The 21,060-nt window shown below is 42.8% G+C and overlaps 1 protein-coding gene across 2 annotated transcripts in view; it reads left to right on the forward strand.

Annotated features, from left to right (window-relative positions):
- Positions 1-21,060, forward strand: part of msi (RNA-binding protein musashi) — a 241,959-nt gene that overhangs the window by 42,549 nt on the left and 178,350 nt on the right. For both annotated transcript variants that reach the window (XM_076520488.1, XM_033473322.2), the window contains exon 2: positions 17,631-17,696. The gene's annotated coding sequence lies outside the window, so the exon portion shown is untranslated. The remainder of the gene's footprint in view (positions 1-17,630; positions 17,697-21,060) is intronic.

Below are 21,060 nucleotides of genomic sequence, written 5' to 3' on the forward strand. Positions count from 1 at the left end.
TATGGTAAATATTTTTACTGGATTTTACAATTTTATTTATTTATTTTGATAACATTTAGTTCTGAGTTCTATTTATTTTGATAACATTTATTTCTGAGTTCTACTTATTTCAATACAATTTATTTCGTAATTTTTGCTTCTAAATTGATCAAATTTATTTCGTAATTTTTGTTTCTAAATTGATCAAATTTATTTCGTAATTTTTGCTTCTAAATTGATCAAATTTATTTCGTAATTTTTGTTTCTAAATTGATCAAATTTATTTCGTAATTTTATTGAGAAATTGATCAAATTTATTGTTTAACTGCTGAACATATTATCATTAAATTGCGGACTTCATACACATTCGAAAAAAATAAGTAGTCGAAACATAAAATTGAGAAGGCACGAGAAGAATTCATTAACACTGCGACACTATTTTCTAAATTATTCTAAAATATATTTTATTTGTATCCAATTTCTCTTTTTCACGATCGTCTTTGAATCGATTATTCTCCCGCGCAAGAATCCTCGGTCAAACAATCGTTCGCTACGCTACGATCTGCTCAGAAATTTCGAGCAGCTCCTCGAAACGTGACTTACGACGTACGAGCCAGAAACGTCGATGTTTCAGCTCCTCGCAGTGCGTTTTCCCCGAATGCACAGGGTTCTTTCAGGCTCGGAGACGCGGCAGCAGCCTGGCCCGCAATTGGTTTCTTCGCTTTTAAAACCGCGATGGCGGTGGTTCCGAGGGAAAAACAGGTTCGTTAATTGGAACGATACAGCCAAGGAAGAGGAGTCCCGCGGTTAAAGGGGTTGTAAAACCCGAGGCTGGTTGCTCGAGAACCGAGCAGCGATCGTGCCTAATCTTCGGGGAAAGTGCGCGGGCCAAGGAGACCGCCCCGTCGAAGCTCACGAAGTGCAAACAAGCCTCGTTGCACCGTAAAGTAATCCACGGCAGCCGAAGAACAGGACCAAGGGACAGAAAAAGGAGCAGCATGCACGAGGTCGATAAGCCTTCGTTGAAATCAGTCGTAAAAATCGTCTGGCTCGGGGCGAATTTGTCCCGGCGAATGAGAAAATTTCGTTTTACGTCTTCCGTTTATCTTTTGCATGAAGAGAGACTCCTGGCTGCGTTCGGACAACGACATTAAATGTCGAGAACCAATCGTAGGAGAAATCTAGATTAATATTAAAATTTATTATAAAATTTAATATTAAATAAATTTAATATTATTATAATAATTAATAAATATATTTATTATATATTATTATATTATATATTATTTATTATTATATAATTATTATATTATTATTATTATATATTATATATTATTATAATATTATTATTATAATAAATAAATTTATATTATATTATCATAATATTAACTAAATTTATATTGCATAATAATAATAATAAATAAATCCACAATTGTATTAATTAATTGATTATAATTAAATTAATATATATTATTACAATATCAAACAGATTTAATATAATATCAAAATTCCAACAAGAACCATATTATTTAAAAAAAATTGGAAATGAGCGGTAAATAATATGTTTTCAATTTTTGACCCTTCTACGAAAAAATGTTCGTTAAATTGGCGAACCGCAATTTAACCCCAACACGCGGCAACGCGACGGGATAGTGGCGCCAGTTACCGTGGAGTATCCGATTACTGTGCATTTGATTTACTTTCAAGCACAATCAACGTTAGATTTATCGTATAAAGCGTACGAAATTATTCCGTGTAAATTCATTTCATCGTTTATACGTTAGAATTAAACATGTAGAAAACGGAAGCGCTTGAAATACCACAAAAATTATTTCAATTTTTTGAAACCGAATTCGCGAAGCTTTCTCTACAGTTCATGAAAAGAGCTTAACGCTGAACCTGGCGAGATCTAAAAGCGGACCAACAAAAATTGCCTCGCGGGAATTACAAGCCAGAATTTATTCAAATATCTCACAATTTTTATAATAGTCCGTGCCCGAATACAGAAATATACACACACACATATATATATATACACAACAGTTTTTAATGGAAGCGGCTTTGTGACTTCGACAATTGCGAAATTAAAAATGCGAGAACCGGTCATTTTACGGGCCACGTTTAATGTCAAGAAGATATCAATGTTTAATATCGCGACGTTAATTGTATTGGTGAAACGTGTCAACGGAGCTGCAACGATTAAAAAAGTGTGAAACTTCAAGGATTAACCCTTTGCAGTCACCGCTAAAAATGATTACATCAGGTTCCAAGATTATATGTACTTCGTTAAATTTGCTTAAAAGGAAGCTTAACTTAAAACTGTTGCATGAATGACGAGATGCAATAAATAAAAAAATGACACAAATAAAAAATAATTTCACACGTACAAAGTACAATAGATCGCATAAAATGGAATTATTATAAATTAGAAACAGCAGAATTTAGAAAGAGAGCAGAGTTTTTAGAGTTAGAAAATGGCTTCGACTGCAAAGGGTTAACCCTTTGCACTCGAGACAGTTTTAATTCCAAAATGAGGACGTTCGTCTCAAGCTACCGCAGTATTTCTATATTATGTATGTTTATTTGTATTTTGTTTCTATATTATGTATGTTATATTATGTATATTTCTATATTATGATACGTATGAAAAAATTGAACGCGAACGCTTACAGAAAACTTCTCAAATTATTAGACGATTTATAGGACACAGACTAACTTGATAACGTGCAAATTCTTTCGAAAATAGTGCAGCAATTTCGCCTCGGTATCGTCGCTCGAGTGCGAAGGGTTAAAAAAGTGTAAAAATTTTAGGATTAAAGAATTAAGCTATGGTACGCACGCGTTGTTCGAGCAACGACCGGATGTCCGGGGGCTAAGAGCCGCGGTTAAAGGGCGACGATAACATAATCGCGGGCCGCGAGGGGTTAATCAGCCATGCGAACGGCCGTCCCGTGCAGCCCGACTCGCCGTTTTTTTTCGGCGTTATCGAGCGGCGTGTGTGTGCGGCTGCTGGGGTGGTCCAGCGGGAAGAAAACCGCTGCCAAGAGGTCCGGTATCGGCGAAAGGAGCGGCCGGTCTTCTGCCGTTGACTTTCGAGCCGCGGATACGCGGATACGGGTCACCGGATATTCCGAACTCGGGGAGAATAATGGCGCGGCCGTTTTCATCGTTCGCCCGATTCTTCTCGAACCTGTTGTTGCGTCGCGTCGCAGCCTCTCCGGCCTCTCCGTCTGGCCGCGAAACAGAAAAGAAACGTATCGTCCCCGCGAATAAAAGCCCGCTCGCGCTCCGACGACGCGGACCGCTCTCGATTCCTCCCGAAAAATCCCACGAAAATCATTATGTGACTGGAAAGTTGCTCGTTGACAGGTAATCGAATCAAGCGTGCTTTATTTATCTTCCCGATAAAGTGGGAGACAAGTGGTCTCTGTTTCTTCAATTACTTTAATCGAGTTCGAATTAATAGGTTTACGTTGATCGATTGTTTTGAATATTTTTTAGATTATTTTGTTCTTCTTTTAGGATTTTTCTATGTTACACTCTATTCTGCTTTTAATCTTTTTTAAATTATATCATGCTGCTTTTGATCATTTTGAAATTGCATTATTCTGCTTTTGATCTTTTTCAAGTTACATTATTCTGCTTTTTTATAATTCAAGTCGCTTTCATTGAATCTTATTTCTAAATTTCAGATTCGTATATAATCGTATTCGTAAATTCTATAATTGAAATCATTTTCTATTCTAATTGTTCTATCCTTAACCACATTATGGTTAGTTCAATTTTATAGAATTTAGTATAAGCTTAGTCTCTTGTCGAATTAATGTAAAATTTCCAAATGCTTTTATATTTATATAATTTGACTCGCTGTTACAATTTTCAATTATTTCAATTTGTCCAGTTGTAGGTAAAAATAAACCTACCAGTTATATATATTAGACACTAATAAATTAGTTGCAAAACATTTTGTCCCATTTTCTGAGAAAATCGACCGCTGTGCGACGCTCGACGATCTCTCCTCTCTCACTCTCTCTTTTCTCTCTTCTCTCTCTCTATTTCCTCTCTTCTCTCTCTCTTCTCTTTCACTCTCTCTTTCCTCTTCTCTCTCTCTCTCTCTCTCTCTCTCTCTCTCTATTTCCTCTCTTCTCTCTCTCATCTCTCCCACTCTCTCTTTTCTCTCTCTCTTCTCTCTCTCACTCTCTCTATTCTCTCTTCTCCCTCTCTCTCTACTCTCTCTCTTTTCTCTCTCTCTCTCTCTCTTTCCTCTCTTCTCTCTCTTCTCTTTCCATCGCACTTCTGCGAAGAGGAAGACAGAGCCGCGCGAATTGCGGAGAACGCTTCCGGCGCCGCGAAAATTGTGTCGAACAGCGGAAGCGTCCGAAATGTATACGAGGCCGACGAGACGCGTCGCGACGCACCGACGAGAGTCGACGGAGAGATCCACCTGTCGCGTCGTGCGAGGCGGCGCGATCCTCTCTCTTTCTCTGTCTCTCGCCTCGGCGTTCTGGAAACGGATCAAACTTATTTTCAGAATGGCTAATGAATGGCCGAGAGCCCGGCCCTCCCCTGGAGGCTTTCCACGGCCGTGTCGGCATCGGAAATACATAGGATTCGCGTGGTCTTTTTCTCCGGGCCCGGTTTACTTACGATTTCGCGGGAGCCGCAGGTGCACCCTCCCGCGAAATGGACCGTACTTCACCGACTTATATTAACTTTCGGAAGCGGTCCGGACCTTTTCGCTAGATTAATTTCAGACGCGAGCCGAAATAAATGTTTCTCCTCCTCGTCCTCCTCCTCCTCGTCGTCGTCGTCGTCGTCGACGACGTAGCCGGCTGGCTCGGCCACTGGCACGCCTATCCACATTTGTCGAGTCCGATCGGCCGTGTAAAGTCCTCCTACGAAACGCTCTTAATTGGTCCAGTTTAACTTCGATTCGGCTTCTCGATAACTTTAGTCATCCGAGTTGGGACAGCGTCTTCGATCCATCAGCGGTTACCACGCGACGAAAGTCTTTACGTTTGAAAGAAACTTTCCTCTTCGACTGTACTGTTTATTTTATTTTTGGTAGGGGCGAAGGAAACTTCGATTTGTTTTATTTAATAATACGATATAATTGTTATATATTTGATATTAATAATATAATATGATTATTATTTATTTTATTTAACAAAATGCAATAGAATTATTGAACGTATTGGGAAATGTTATTTAAAATAATATTTCAATTATCGTTATCTCTATAGTGGTCGCAGGCATAGAAATAATTATGAAACAAAATAACATGTTATTTGAAATAATATTTCATTTCAATAATATTTGACTTGAATAATATTTCATTCGATTAATATTTGATTTAAATAATATTTTATTTGAGTAATATTTGACTTGAATAATATTTGATTCGAATATTTGACTTGAATAATATTTTACTCGAATAATACTTGCCTTGAATAATATTTTAAAATATATGTTTTATTTTTATATTCTTTTGTTTGAAGTATATTTTATTTTAATAATGAACATTTTAGTTGAAATATTATATCAAACAATATAATTCCAAATATGCCACGGTCTGCGTGTAATTATGTTATTGCAAACTGGGACAACAATCTCGGTTCAACTTAATTTGTCGAAAGAATAAAAATATTTCTAAATCGTTTCCCTTCCATCGCGTCGAGCATTAAAATTGTTCAAAATTAAATACGTTGTTCGAGGGTAAAAGAAGGGGGTGGGGCTTGATTCAGGATATCGAAGGCGGTCGGGAAACTCGTGGGGAAAAGTGGTCGCCGACTTATTTCGGCGGTGTTTGCCGAAGCGACAGTAACCCTGCTCCCGCGTTTCTTCGGTTTTCCGCGTGGCGGGAGACACGAGATTTTTTCCGCGGCGATGATTCCCGTTTCCCATGCCGGCCGAATTACACGGTTGTCGGACGCAACGCAGCGCTTGCGGCGACTTGTCGCTCGATACAGAAACGGCGAAATCGAGCGTGATAATCCGCCTCCCCTGTCCTCCCATGATAATTGAACACGCGGAATCGCGCGATCGTTCCGTCTAACGCGGCCGAAATCTTCGGGAGATGCAAATTCTAGGCGCAACGCGGAACGAAATTGCTTCGTTTCTCTCGCATTTTCATGCAGCGATGCGTGCAGTAAAGTCTCCCTATTTGACGCTCGAATTACAATAGAGTCTCCCTAATTGACGCTTAAATGATAGTAAAGTTTCCCTAACTGACGCTCAGATCACAGTAAAGTCTCCCTAACTGACGCTCAGATCACAGTAAAGTCTCCCTAATTGTCGCTCAGATTACAGCGAAGTTTCTCTAATTGACGCTTAAATTACAGTAAGGTCTCCCCAATTGTCGCTCAGATTACAGCAAGGTTTCTCTAATTGACGCTTAAATTACAGTAAGATCTCCCCAATTGTCGCTCAGATTACAGCAAAGTCTCTCTAATTGACGCTCAGATCACAGCAAAGTCTCTCTAATTGCCGCTCAGATTACAGCAAAGTCTCCCTAAGTGTCGCTTAAATTACAGTAAGGTCTCCTTAATTGACGCTCAGATTACAGTAAAGTCTCCCTAATTGACGCTCAGCTTTGAAACAAAATGATAAATAGAAAAAAATAAAGAAAAATCATCACTTTATATATATATAAAACGTTTCGTTTTCTGTACATTTTTAATCCGGGGCCACAGAAATTGGGACAGACACAGAAATGCGGACAACTGCCTTATATGTTACAAATTGTCAACGACGCGTAAACTTCCTCAACAATATTAAAACAATATTAAAAATGTACTTCTCGACGAATAATTTTCCCTCGTAAACGTTACCATTTCTATTTCGCGAACGGTTAATTGAAACGCTGAGTCCCCGTTAAATTCGTGATCAGCGACCTCGTAAACCGTCGGTGAGACGTACGTGTTTACAAAGGTTTTCGCTGTTCTTCGTGTCGCCGGACCATTGCAGATAGCATCAATTCGAATTGTTCGGAACTGTGTCGGCGGTTCGCCGGGGAAAACGAAATCGGCTCGCTGGCGTCGCTCGGTCTGCCGAAGTAGACGCGGGAGCATTTAATTTGTAGGCGGAGAGAGAGAGAGAGAGAGAAAGAGAAAGATAGAGAGAACAAGAGAGAAGGAGAGAACAAGGAGAGTGAGAGAGAAAGGGAGAGAGAGAGAGAGAGAGCGAAAAGCTCGCCGCCCGCTGGGGGAAAATATCGAAGAGCTCTCTTTCTCTCTCTCTCACTCGAGAGAGAGATAGAGCGAGAAGCGGGCGCATCGCGAGATTAAAGACGTCTGGCGGAGACAATCTTTTAAAATAACCGCGTGGTCCGCATATAATTCGTGGCCGTAGCAAAAGGAGAAGGAGAAGAGGAAGAAGTTCTTGTTCTTGTTGTTCGCGGCGTCGCGTTACAACGAGAATACCCGTGGCCGCTTCGGCGACGTCTTTCCGACCGTAGAAAAGAAGCCAGACGAGAGAGAGAGAGAGAGAGAGAGAGAGATCCAGGCTCTGTCCATCGCCATCAATGAGATGCAACGTTTTTTGTCTTCGCGGAAAACGGGACTCGGTCGCAACTTTTTGCCTTTTTCGCTCGTTCGTTTTCCTTTTCTCCTCGTTCCTTTTTTTTTTATTCGCAACGTTTCCGAACAAAACAGTTTTCCCGGCGTGCCTCCTTCTCCCTTTTTCTGCTCCTCTTTGGAATTTTAGTTGGTGGCACGATTAAAAAACAACAAATGGGAAAAACCGACGAAAAAGGGCTACCGTTGTAATTCCGGGCTCGCTCGAGGCACGAAAACGAGTTACGAGAGCGGAATCTCCTCTCTCTCCTTCTCTCTCTCTCTCTCTCTCTCTCTCACTCACTCACTCACTCACTCACTCACTCACTCACTCACTCACTCACTCACTCACTCACTCTTTCCCTCTATCTCTCTATGTGTGCGTGTGTCTATCTATCTAGCTCTCTCTCCCTTTCTCTCTTTATCAAGTATACTTCTTCTCTATTTCTCTCTCTATCTAATCGTTTTCCTCTCTATTTGTCTCTCTATATAATTGTCTTTCTCTCTATTTCTCTCTCTCTCTCTCTCCCTCTCTTTCTATCTAGCTCTCTCTATCTCTAGCTCTGTATCCATCTTGCTTTCTTTCTCTTTCTCTCTCTCCACTTATCTAGCACTCTCACTCTTTATCTAATGCTCTCTCTCTCTCTCTCTCTATTTATCTAGCTCTCTCACTCTCTCTCTCTAGCGCCCTGTCTCTCTAACTCTTTCTCTCTAGCACCCTGTCTCTCTAACTCTTTCTCTCTAGCATCCTGTCTCTCTAACTCCTTTTCTCTAGCGCCCTGTCTTTCTAGCTCTTTCTCTCTAGCACCCTGTCTCTCTAGCTCTGCCCCCTCTCTCTCTCTATTTATATAGCTCTCTCACTCTCTCTAGCGCCCTGTCTTTCTAGCTCTTTTTCTCTAGCGCCCTGTCTTTCTAGCTCTTTCTTTCTAACGCCCTGTCTCTCTAGCTCCCCCGCCTCTCTCTGTTTATATAGCTCTCTCACTTTCTATCTAGTGCTGTCTCTCTCTCTCTCTCTCTCTCTCTCTCTCTCTCTCTCTCACTCTACCTAGCACCCTCTCTCTCTCTCTCTAACTCTCTCTCTTTCTTTCTTTCTATCCAGCGCTCCCTCTCTCTTCCTCTCTTTCTGGCGGCGTCTCTCCTCTCCCGCGGTATCGTACGCGACGCTTCAGGTTTTTCGATAATGCACGCGGGCGCCGATCGACATCGATGTCCGGTCGGCGAACAAACCCCGGAAACAAACAAAAAAAAAAGGGCGGGGAGAGGCTCGCGCGCGGATCGGTTCCTACCCCGCCAGTTATTACTTATTTCTGACGTTGCAGAATTTCCTCGATAATGAAAATTTTAATCGCCCGTCGTAATCAACCGCTCCTCGCTTGACTCCCTTTGTTCGGGACACGTCGGAAACCCTGCTTGCTCCTCCTCCTCCTCCTCCTCCTCTTGCTCGTCGCGCCGGGACGTCGGGACGATACTCTTTCGAACTCGTCGGAAAATCGCCGGAGATCCTATCCGACGGTATCGGCGAACACATTATCCCGTTCGATTATAAACCGTTTCGCTTTTCGTAATGCCGCTCTCGTCCGCCGATATACATCGGCCGAAATTTCCATAAAGCCACCTCCGATATTTCCCTGAATTCTTCTTCCCTGAAACCGGCGAAAAATGCCGCGTGAATAGCATTTTCGGATCGATAACGGAGACGCGATTACGCTCGTAGATGAACATTGATTTCTAAGAAGAAGAAAAAATGATATGGTATCGTTTTTTATTAGTACGGTTATCGTAACGATTTTACAAAAATTTTGGAGATTTTGTGCGAAATGCAGGGTCAGTCAATATTTTTGTATTTGCGTTTAAAAAATTATCGTGGATGCAGTTGGACGTTGATTAAGTACAAAGGAAACTCTCGATGATATTCCGGTGAAATCTTATGGCAACGAAGAAATAGTGTACAATTTTATAACTAATTTTATAACGTAAATACATAATGTTCTAACTATAATCTTAGAATTTGTAATATGTTATTTAAATGATTTCGTCGCGCTTAGGTAAATGCATCGCAACGAATCACCTGCTAATAAGAAGAACCCTAAACTGTCCTAAAAAAGTATTACACTCGTAAAACTACCCTAAAAAGATAAAGAAGTTACGAATAAGAACAAGAAGTTACGTCAAAGAAGTGTACCAAGAATTTCTCAATAGAAACGTTTCTGTAACTTTCAACTTCCTGCGATTTTTATTGTAATGTATATACATATAGAGCGCGCCCGAGCGGAGAGGTTCGCATAAAAATTTCCGACGAAAACATTTTCATGACGCCAGGAATTGCGATAGAAGACAATCGGAAACCAGTCGTCGTTCCGACCGGTGTCGCGGTTCCAGCGTCGATTCGTTTATTTTCGTAGAAACTACCGCGAGCGATCTCGCGGAATCGGGGACGCTGTTTTCCGACTGAAAATAAAAACAAAAAAGAAAGAAAGAAAAAAACGCCGCAAGATTTTTAATAAGAGGATGGAATTCCGCGGCTGCCGGATTTCCGCGAAAATGTTCCCCGGTGTCGCGCTCGCGTTTACAATCCCAGCGCCCGTTGGCTGTGGGAAATTTCAAAACAGACTTTTTTTCCACGGGCCTCAGCCTAGTTTCCACGACGGCGACGTCGACGTCGACGGGGACTGCTAGGAGGAGGACGAGGACGACGACGACGACGACGGCGACGGTGAACGCGTCTTTCTCTCGCGGCCGCCCACGCAGAGCGGCCTCGGCATTCAAAAAATCGAAACGGGAGCGAGGTGTAATTAACTTCCTTCCCGTATTGTGAGCGGCGTACGCTCGTTGCCGCGCGGAACAGAAACACTGCCGGGCAAACTAATTTTCTTTATTAATATAGAAATAGACCGACCGGCCCCTAACGAACGGCGGGAGCCATTATTCGGTGACCCAAATGCGACGCGGAGTATTGTTCGCGAAAGATCGCGTCACGCGTGCGGCAGAGAGAATCGGAAACGCGATCTGATTACGCGGGCGCGAGATTGCGAGGCGACTGTCGGTTCCAATTTGAGGGACCGTTTCGCGTCCTAACTGGGTTCCCTCGTAGACGCCTTCGAACGGGACCGGTGGTCGCTCCTCGCATTCGCAGCGGCGGACGAATATTCAGGAAATTCTCTACGATTCTCCGGCAACTTTTCGACGAAAGTGGACAATTTGGGAAGCGCGGATGCGATTGTTCGAAGCCTCGAGGCTCGTTATTTATAATCGCCGATTGTCAATAATTGTGTAAACGAGTCGCGGAGCTGGAGAGAAAAATGAACGAACGAATAGAGAAAAAAATAAAAGAAGAAATGGAGAAAAAACATAAAAGAACAAATAGCGAAAAAATAGAAAATTAAATAGGAAAGAAAAATAAAAGAACAAATAGCGAAAGAAATATAAAGGAGACTAGAATAAATAAAAAAAGAGCACGTGTGCAAGAAAGGAACCGAGAAATCAAGGATGAAAAAGCGTTAGTCGATGCAGTCGTGGCGAAAGAAAATCAAGGAAGATCGGAAAATAAAAAGAGAGATCATTATTCAAGGGTTGGTTAAGAACAGCTGCGGACAAGCTCTGAAAGCGATCCGAATCGTAAGGAAAATGAAAATAGGTCAGGGAAGGAGGAGGGGGTTGTGCGGTTGTCATATATACATACGTTGCTACGAGAATAGCTTTACAGTCTTAACGACATAGACATTACGCCATTAAATTGATAACATCAGCACCGCACACCGTGTTATCGTGTAAATGCATAAATAAGAAATTGTGAGCTATTATTTACTTATCGAATGAAACTTCGTTCGCCTATCGAATGAAACAACGATCACGATTTAACGGGTGTGTAACAATCAGGAGTGCCGATAAGTCTGTTTCGCGCGTGACTTGCTGTCGCTGAAATGTTAACCCTTCAATGCATTGTGTTGCCGTTTGACAACACATATATAAAACTATTTATAATAGTTTATATATTATAATAATATTATAATATATAATTATAATATAATATATAAAATATATAAATAATAATATAATATGTATAAAATATAATAAAATGTAATATAAATATAATTATATATATAAAATATAATAAAATATAATATAAATATAATTATATATATAATATAATAAAATATAATATAAATATAATTATATATAAAATATACATCTTTAGGAAAGTAGTTGTAATAAAAAAACTATTTTTATTTTATTTTGTAATAAAACACTATTTTCCTAAAGATACAATTCTTTTCCTTATTTTATACACTCATATAAAAAGCACCCATGTTTTAGCAAAGCTTGATAAGTAGAGATTAAAAAGAAAAGAGTCGTGCATTTAAGGGTTAATTTTACAAATAATAACTGTTCGCCGGAAGCGGCTCGCCGCGCCGCGCCAGCAGGCCGCGATCGCGTAGAACAAGGGTAGTTCGGCTAACTCGGTAAATCGTTGACCAGGAGGGTGTCGGGGCCGAAAGAATCCGATACAGAGGGTAAGTGGCCGCCATTAGGCTGGCTGCGACAGCCCCGCCGGCTCGTCTCGCTCGCCGGAGACCCTGCAGCGGGGCGGGGGGAAGGGTTGTTTCCGGTAATGCGAAAACAGAAACGGAGCAGATCCTTCCGAGCAGGATATTTTGCGGCCGGGAACGAAATCCTGCAGTAAACCAACGGAATCCTAGCAGCTGGTGGCTTTATCCCGGCGCGGTCCCATGCTAATGCAGCAATAAACATGCATCTATCCGAAGCGCCGAGGCCTCGGCAGGCCGGCAACGAAGCCGACGCGACGCGACGCGACGGGCCTCCGCGTTCCCCCAAGAAAAAGCGAGACGGAGAAGCCGAGACGCCGCTGTTGCATCCGTGTAGTTTCCACGTTGAAAACAGGCGAATGGATTTCCTGCTATTTATGGATCGTTAAGGTACCGCGCGCGCATTCGCGGCCGCAGCCGGAACCGAAACTTTCCATCCGGGATCCGCCTGTCGCGAGGACCTGGTCGCCGTTTTATGCGAAAAACACCGACGAAAATCCTCGCCGAATTTCGGTGGATCTCGTCGCCACGGATTTTTCGCCTTTCTCGCCAATTATACGGGCCAACGACGCGTCGATGACGGGAAAACGGTTGCTCTTCTATTTAGCGGAAGGTCGGAGGAATTGTTGCGATTACGACCGCGAGAATAGTTTACTGCCGGTCGGACGTTACCGCGATCGTCAACCGAGTTTACGAGTCCGGCCGATCCTCGAGGCACAGTAAGCGAGCCTGTTACTGCCGCTGCACCCATTATCGCGGAATTTTGTCTTCTATTAACCCTTGCCTCGATAACTGGATCGTCGGATCTGTCTCTTTGCGCGGTCGCATCGAAATTGTTCTTCTTAAAATAAAATATTCTGGCCAAAAGTATTGCATATAATTTCGTTATATTATTTATTATTATTATTATTATTATTATATACTAATATATATAACATCTAACATCGACTTATCCGAAAAAGAAGAAAAATGCCATCGTACGAACAAAAATGCCACCGCACATTTCCGACGTATTTCTTTCCCCTTCTATTTGTACGAGCATTTCGGTGACACCCTGTACAACCGCACGAAACGGTTCTTTCGGGAACCGTTGCAACCCCCGGTTGTGGAACGCCGTTCCTAAAAATCGCGTAGAAGCGCGGCAGCGTCCTGGGCCCGAGGGCGAGCGAGTTGAGCTCGGACCGTGTTCACAGCTCGCGAACGAGTGACCACGCGGCTGAAAGATTATGTTGCATCCCCTCGGGGGCGGGGAGGGATGCGGCCCGGTGCACGCGGAACCGGGCCGGCGATATTCGCGCCGTGCACCGACGACATGTGCGCCGCATCTCTGCCGAGGGACGCCAGAAAGGGATGAATTATTCGTTGTCTCCTGCACTCTGCGCCCCCGGACGGTGACACCGCGTTGTCCTGTCCGCCGCCCCGCCCCGCCCCGCGCCGTGTCGACCCTCTGTCGCTGACACTGTCATCCATAACGTTCGCGAGCGTCCACCAACGCGTCTCCTCTCTTCCCCTTCTCCTTCTCTTTCTCTCTCTCTCTTTCTCTCTTTCTCTCTTTCTCTCTCTCTGGCTGCTCGTTTTGCACATTTTTTGTCTAGCAAGAAGCTCTCCGGCGTTCTTGCCCTTCACGGAGATACTGCCGGCCTTTTGTCGGCTGTTTTCTCTGCACGCGCTAAAAAGGCCCGCCTCTCGTCCTTTGCAGTCGCGCAGCTAGTTTACAAAGGGGTAGATTAAATGGCTCTCTCGCGTCCTCCTGGCCCTCCCATCCCCACGATCCGGCGATCGACGAGCCGAGGAAGCTTCGCTGTCGCCGCCCCGTCCCCGCGGCTACTTTTATCCTAATCACTAGACGGCGGGTCTTTACGCTGCATAAAAAATGTTCCGATGTTAACCGTAGGGAACAGATGTTCAGAATATCTATTGATATCAATTTGTGATATCAGTTTATTGAATCGATATTGGATAAGATATTGAAAATCTTTTTACTCGAAGTTATTCGAATTTACTCGAATTGGATCGAATTTACTCGAATTTGTTCGAATTTACTCGATTTTATTCGAATTTACTCAAATTTAAGCTTGAATTTATTCGAATTTACTCGAATTTACTCGAATTGATTTATATGCAGGATGCGACACGTGACTATCGCCACGATTTTTCAGGCGTTTCCGACAGCCTGACGAAAAAATATTTCGAACAATACTTAATCACTATTTTAGGTGAATAGTAGTAGTTCCTCGGCTAATAGTAGTTCCGCGGCCCGGATCGACGCGGTTCGGTCACCTGTTCGCTCAGGGTGCCGATCGGTCTCCCCGATCGAATTCTCGAATTCTATTCGCGGATTCCCGGCCCGATCCGCAAATATTGGGACATCTATGTTTAATGTTGCACCAAGTAAATTGGCTGGAGGCGGTATCGCGGTCGCTGGTTAGTTAGCGCGCTAAAATATCGCCGTTCCTTCCGGCGGCGCTCGATCGCAAAAAGAGGATCCGCTGTTTAGATACATAGCCGACGAGATTGCCGGCGCGCTCGAATTTCGCCTGTTTTCCGGCCCGAGTTTCCTGAAATAGTGGGAACCGCCGGGGATCTTGGAATATCTTGGCAGAGCGTGGCGGCGACGTGCGTGGCTCGCCGCGTGTCCGTTCGAACGCATAGCGGCGAAGAGACGGAGCAAAACTGTTTCCGGTCGAGATCTCGGAGCCGGCCCTCCCGCAAAACAAAACCGGCGAGTCGGCGTCTCTCTCTCTCTCTCTCTCTCCCTCTCTCTCTCTCTCTCTCTCTCTCTCTCTCTCTCTTCGGGGCAGGTACGTGTAAACCGTGGCAGAAAGCCGCGAGCAAAACGAGAGCCTCGGGCCGCCGCTCTCCGTTGCTCGGTGTATTAATCCGTAATGGCGAAACGATTAGTCAGGCCTCCTCCCAACGCACCGCTGACACTCGCACGCGCAACCTGCGCATGATTAATAATCATAGCCCGTGTGCGTCGTTATCGGCGCGGACGGTTATCGTTATCTTCCGGCTATTTGCTCCCGCAGTTTTACGCGACAACGGCGCGTCACGGGACTGTCGGAAATTAATCTGTCAGGGGCACGGGTTGTCCACTTACGGGCTATACTCGCACCCCCGCCACCCTCCCAGAAGCTGGAGCAACGATTGTAGAGCAACGGCTTCGGAAACGCCGAGAGATTCGGTGCTTTGCGAGAAGACTGGTTTCGTTGTTTTAAGTTAGCCGTGTTCGACGAGTTTACTCGTCGTGGCGATGTGGCGACATTTTGTGGCATGACGAGTATACTCGTGCGTAAAACGTGGCGAACATTGGCTGTTTAGATTGTTATTTTAGGGCAAACGAAAATATGTACGAGAACAATGCGATTTTAGGCGAATAATATCTCAAATTATGTGTCGAATATGCTGTTCGAATTCAAGTTTATTCGGATGATATTTCGAATACTATTTTATTCGAATATGTTCTTCGAATGCAATTTTATTCGGATGATATTTCGAATACAATTTTATTCGGATAATATTTCAAATAATGTATCGAGGAAATTCGTCGAATACAATTTTACTCGAATAAATTCGTCGAATACAATTCTATTCGAATAATATTTCGAATACAATTCTATTCGAATAATATTTAGAATACAATTCTATTCGAATAATGTATCAAATAAATTCCTCGAATACAATATCATTCGAATAATATTTCGACTAATATTTGAAACAAATTCCACAAATAAAATTGCATCCGTTTCTCCAATAAAACACTCCGAACTCTGCCTCTGAAAATCCTGCCTTCGAAATCGCAGTGTCTCGAGTTCGATTCTGTCGCTCGCGATGAAGTTCCGCTAATTTCTTCTTCGCAACAAGTTCATTGCGAGTGAGACGCGTGACCCGCAATCTGCAATAATTACCTTCCCAACAAACTAACCGGTATTGGACTATTAAAAACCTTACGTTGATCGCGTTATCGATATGGAACCTCGCAGTTGCGTTTTCGCTGGAGACCGTAGAAGGGAATGAACGGCGCGTGGGTGGAGGCCGACGCGTTTCGGGGAGCCAGGAATATCCGAGTTTCCCGGCGCTAATTAATTGGTCCGTAAATTAGCGGACAACAATGCGGGAGCATCGCTGTAACCAGCGAATCACGGAATTGCTGGCGCGCGCGCGCTCGCTCGCTCGCTCGTTCGCGCACGTAAGAATACGCGTGATCTATGCGGTATTTCGACTACCCTCGTCTGGTGTCTACCCTCTCCGTTCGATTGTGTCGCACCCCTACCGCCGAACTATGCCCTGCCGTCCCCTTCGACCTTCCATCGGTCCGCGTCGTTTTTACTTCCTTTCCCTTCGACGGCCGCATGGAATCTCGCGCTGTAGACTTGTAGACTGTAGATGACAAGTCTATCTTGAATTGGAATGCGCATATTTTTTTACATATGTACATATGTACATATATACAGCTTCTAAATTTCGCGGGCAAATCACCTCGCTTTGCTCGCTCGCGACGATAATTCGAGGAACTGTTTTATTTATTTATTATTAAGTCGGCGCGCATGGAACATTGGGTTTTTAAGTGAACAATAAAAGCTTGGTATCATTTTTTCGAAAGATATTTCGGGCGCTTTATGCTCCGTGAAAAAAGTATTAGGCCACTTTGGCCGAGGACTGATTAGTTTAGTAGAAATTTTAACTTCGTGCAAGGGTTACTTTGAAGCGATGTAACTTTGCGAGAAAAAATCGCAGCGACTTTTCTGTTTTTTTAAATTAAAGAGGAAGGATCGAACTTTATTCTACCGTTAACGGCATCTCCGAAAAAAATTTGACAGAGTCCGTGCATTTCGTCAAACTTGGCAATTTTCAGTATAACTAATGTGGCAATTTTCATTGTGAGAAACATGGCCTCGCATTTAAAGGTTTACAATGGCTAGGGTGCGTCAAACTTAAAATAGCGAAAGGTTGTATTAAAGCAGAGATTTCAAGCTTTAATTTAAAAAAATGTTCATTATCCCACGACGATTTTTCGCGGAGTTGTCGTCTGTCGAAGTTTACCAATTTAAATCGACAATTTTTCTATGGTATAATTTTTTTACCTGTATATGTTGAATCAATTGGTAATTTCGCTTCTTTGAAAATAAATGTGAGATATTTTGAAGCCGTGTGACGGGATTAAAAGTAGATATATGGATCTAAAAAGAAATAAAAGTCGTCTGAACTGCAAAAGCCGCAACGCTGTTTCACGGGAAATGTCGATAAATTTGAATCCGAGCGCCGGTAAATATCAAAGAATCGTTGAAATGCTGTGAAACGATTTACCAACCGTTCTTTCGGGTCAAATCGCGAGGTTCGATGAAGTTAAAGAAAGAAAAAAAAAAAAAGAAAAAAAAGAGACGAGATTCGAGGATCGTTTCGAGTTGCAGAGGACGGCGCGAGTGTCGCGGGAAAACGTTTCACTGAATTTTAATGGTAACAGATAGTATTTTAGGGGATGCTCGCCCGGTGCATCGTCGATGGGCGATCCACGTTTCCAGCATTCACGATAGCGATTAACTTTTTGTTCCAGATAAGCCGGGAGCGTTCCACACGATTACCTTGGCTGGATTCCTCGCCGTCGATGTAAACTGCGCCGGTGAGTCCTTTTCCGGAGCGTTTCCGCGACGAATCGGTTCTCCGTTCAAACGTAGAATATTCGCGTGAAATATTTTTTGAAAAAAAAGAAAATATCTGCCCTATTTCGGAACGCGAGCCGCGCGCGTGTTGCAGAATTTTTTTGCAGATTTTTTGCGTGTTACGCAGCGTACTCGCGACAAAAATAGAAACCAAAGAAATGACGGAGAGTCGCAGGATTCCTCGGAAACGAAAAATGTTGCTCTTTTTATGCTAATTCGTCGGCAAGGTAGTGCGACAAGCTGTGCGCTCCATTTTTCGCTGGTCTTTTTTCTTCGACCGGCGTCGTTGTTAAAAACGATGTAATTCGAATTTGTCGACGTTCTACTCTTTGGAAGAATCAATTTTTTAACCTGGGGGATATACTTATATTTGTCGATGTGTTGAGTTGACCATAATTCTTGTAACTTCGGAATTTCATTTTTATAATTTCAGAATTGAATTCGTACAATTTCAGAATTTTATTTTTATATTTTTAGAATTGAATTCTTACTTCAGAAATTAATTTATATAGTTTCAGAATTGAATTCTTACAACTTCAGAATTGAATTCTCACAACTTCAGAATTGAATTCTTACAACTTCAGAATTGAATTCTCCCAATTTCAGAATTGAATTCTTACAACTGCAGAATTGAATTCTCCCAATTTCAGAATTCAATTCTTACACTTTCAGAGTTCAATTATCACGTAACAAATATCATAATAAATATTAAAATTCATAAAATTACAATTTCATTCCATTTACAATTCACATATAAGCGAAACTAAAAAGAAAGAAAAGCCGATCTTGCCTCATTGATTTCGCAACTACGAGAAGCTAAATCTGTGTCACGACGATACCAAATAAGAAAATAAGACCTAAATATACGATCGCAGCGAAAAAAGGTACTTTTTGCCGCGTTTTTTGTGGAAACAGGCGGGCGCGGGCCGCGAGCTCAAATGAACCGAGGCAGCGAAGCAATTTGCCGGGTCCGCGAGAGCGTGCCGAGCACGCAACAACGGGAATAAACGTCTCGGAAAGAACACAGAGGCACCGGGAAGAGGATGCTGTAGACACGCGCGACAACCGTCACGAGAAAGAGAGCCGCGCTTTTCACGAGAGAATCTTCCGTCTCGCAGTTTTCGGTGTTCCGCAGCAGCCTCGTGCTCCGTGGTACACGGCTCGTGTATACCTGTAGCAACGGCGGCAGGAACATCGGCAACAGCCAGGTCGTAAAGGGTTGCGAATCGAGTGCACCTGTTGCAACGCGTTGCAAAGCGTTGCGTCGCGGAGCGGAGCGGAGCAGAGCGGAGCGACGGTTCTACACATCTTCCGGGCAACAATGCGAGACTGTGCAACCCTCCGCGGAGGAAGCAGAGTTGGCAAAATTTTATTTGACGGCAAAGAGACGAACAGTAACGAATGAAATTTCATTCGATGCCGGCGAACAAACGTGTGCAGCCGAATAAAAATTTATCTGCAGAGAAATTTGTACCAACAAGATTTTATGGGAACAGAATTTTAGTGGAGCGAGATTTTATAGGAATAAGATTTTATGAGAATAAGATTTTATAAGAATAATGTTTTATAAGAACAAGAATTTACGAGAACAAGATTCATTATATTTTTATTTTAGATAAAGATTACAAGATCAAGGATTTTATAAGAATAAAATTTTATGAGAACAAGATTTTATAACAATAAGAATTTATTCTTGATGCTATCGAATAACAATTTATCGACGGGAGAAGTTTAACCAAACAAGATTATATTCCAACAACAATTTATTTAAACAAGAATTTATTCGGCACGATCGAATATATAAATTTGCACGCAGAAAAATTTGTCCGAGCAAGATTTCATTCGAATAAAAATCGATACGTGTGAATACGATTCGAAGAAAACATTATTCAAATAGTGTCAACCAAGAGAGAACATCTTATTCGAATAAATTCGTGTTACGAACAAATTTGTCTCCGACTAAATCTTTCTGTACGTAGATTTTTATTCGATCGCAGATTTATTCGATAGCGTCGAATAAATTCTTATTCGAACACAGACTCTTGATCGAATAAATTGTTCTCGTAGATTTTATCTAAATAAATTTTTCTGTACATAAATTTTCGTACGATTTTATTCGATAGCATCGAATAAATTCTTGTTCCTGTAAAACCTTGCTCGAATAAATTGTTCTCTAGACAAATATATTTACATTCGATCGCGTCGAATAAATTCTTATTCGAATATATTCATATTCTCAGAAAATCCTTTCGGACACATTCTTTTATCTGGATAAAATTTTATTCTATACGTCCCTCATCCGCGCCGTTCGAATAAAATTGTTCTCCGCGGTATCGCCACTAATTATCACTGAAATAGAACAATAACATTTGAACAATTGAATAACAACACAATGGCTAATAACAATATTTCGAGCCGAAGTTTCCGCCGCGTATTGTGTGCACATTGTCGAACAAAATCGGGTTATAGATATTTCGATCCGATGATTGTTTGATAAAGCAGAAACGTTGCTCGTCGTTGCGCAAATTAGTTGTCAAAATGATCCGCGCGTGATTCGAATCGGCGCGAGAAAAGCTGACAAAATGTAACGCGCGAAACGACCGGTGGTTGATTTTCGCCCGAACGCTCTCCCTCGAGGGGTTAATTTAGCTACTTGGGGGTTGCCGCGTCGATAACAACCGACCCGCGTTTTGTTTTCGCTCGACGTCCGCGTCCTAGTCATCGCCGAGCAGATAAACCTTTTAGCGCGCCGCGCCGCGAGCGGAAGGGCCAGGGCCCAGGGAGAAGCCCTTTCGTCCTTCTCTCGCCGGGAGAGAAGCGTCCCGTCGCGATTCAGCTCGGCGTTATTGGGTGGAAGCGCGATAAGCCGCGCGCCGTACGCGCCGCTCCGCCATCGCGAAAACGCGTCGCCGATAAAAACTTAATCGCGGTCGGCCGGGAAATCGTAAATCTGCCCCGTGGCTCGCGCGATCCACCCGGAAGACAAATATCGCTGCGGGCTAATTGCTGGATCGAGCCCCGAACACGGCCCTATCGAGCCGGAATCGAGACGGTTCGCGCTTGGAATTTCATTTCGTAGCAGCACCCGTCGCATCCGATCCGATTAAACTTCCGCCGGCGCGTCGCGGCGGATGCCTGGGTCCCGCGAGACCCGAGAGTTAGAATTGTTCACTTTTTCGACTGTGACGCGTCGGTCAACTGCGCTGCTTCCCCTTCCCTTTTTGTACGTAATAAGAGTAATTCAATTTTTCATTTGATTAATATCGATCGAATAAACTGAATTCGATTTGAAACGTTTAATTTCTCTTTTTATTAATACCGATC

This window comes from Megalopta genalis, chromosome 3 (genome assembly GCF_051020955.1).
Source record: "Megalopta genalis isolate 19385.01 chromosome 3, iyMegGena1_principal, whole genome shotgun sequence".
In the NCBI taxonomy this organism is placed as follows: domain Eukaryota; kingdom Metazoa; phylum Arthropoda; class Insecta; order Hymenoptera; family Halictidae; genus Megalopta; species Megalopta genalis.